The sequence below is a fragment of the Dendrobates tinctorius genome, unplaced genomic scaffold (genome assembly GCF_039654945.1).
Source record: "Dendrobates tinctorius isolate UK_male_01 unplaced genomic scaffold, ASM3965494v1 ptg000749l, whole genome shotgun sequence".
Classification (NCBI taxonomy): Eukaryota; Metazoa; Chordata; class Amphibia; order Anura; family Dendrobatidae; genus Dendrobates; species Dendrobates tinctorius.
In genome coordinates, this window is record NW_027362389.1 from 12,501 (window position 1) to 12,830 (window position 330).

Genomic DNA, 330 nt, shown 5'->3' on the forward strand with positions numbered 1-330 from the left:
GATGCGGCACCTAGAAAATTCCTCATTCCGGTTCTTTTTCACTTAGTCGTTTTTTTTTTTGGCAAGAATGTACCCCAGGATGGCCAAAAAGCCAAAGCCAGGGACTGAGAACCATCGAGCATGCTCTGAGGGGACATAGTCAGAGGGGGCGTCCGCCTTCCAGAGCCCTCCTTCCCACGAGGACTCCAGATTTGCCCCCCCCCCCCCTGACAACAGCCATCGCCTCCAGAGAACCAGGGACCACCGAGGGAGGGTCTGGTCGAAGCTCAGGTACCCAGGATAGCTTCTCCGGCTTGGGCATGGACCGCCAGACAAAGCCGCGGACCATGA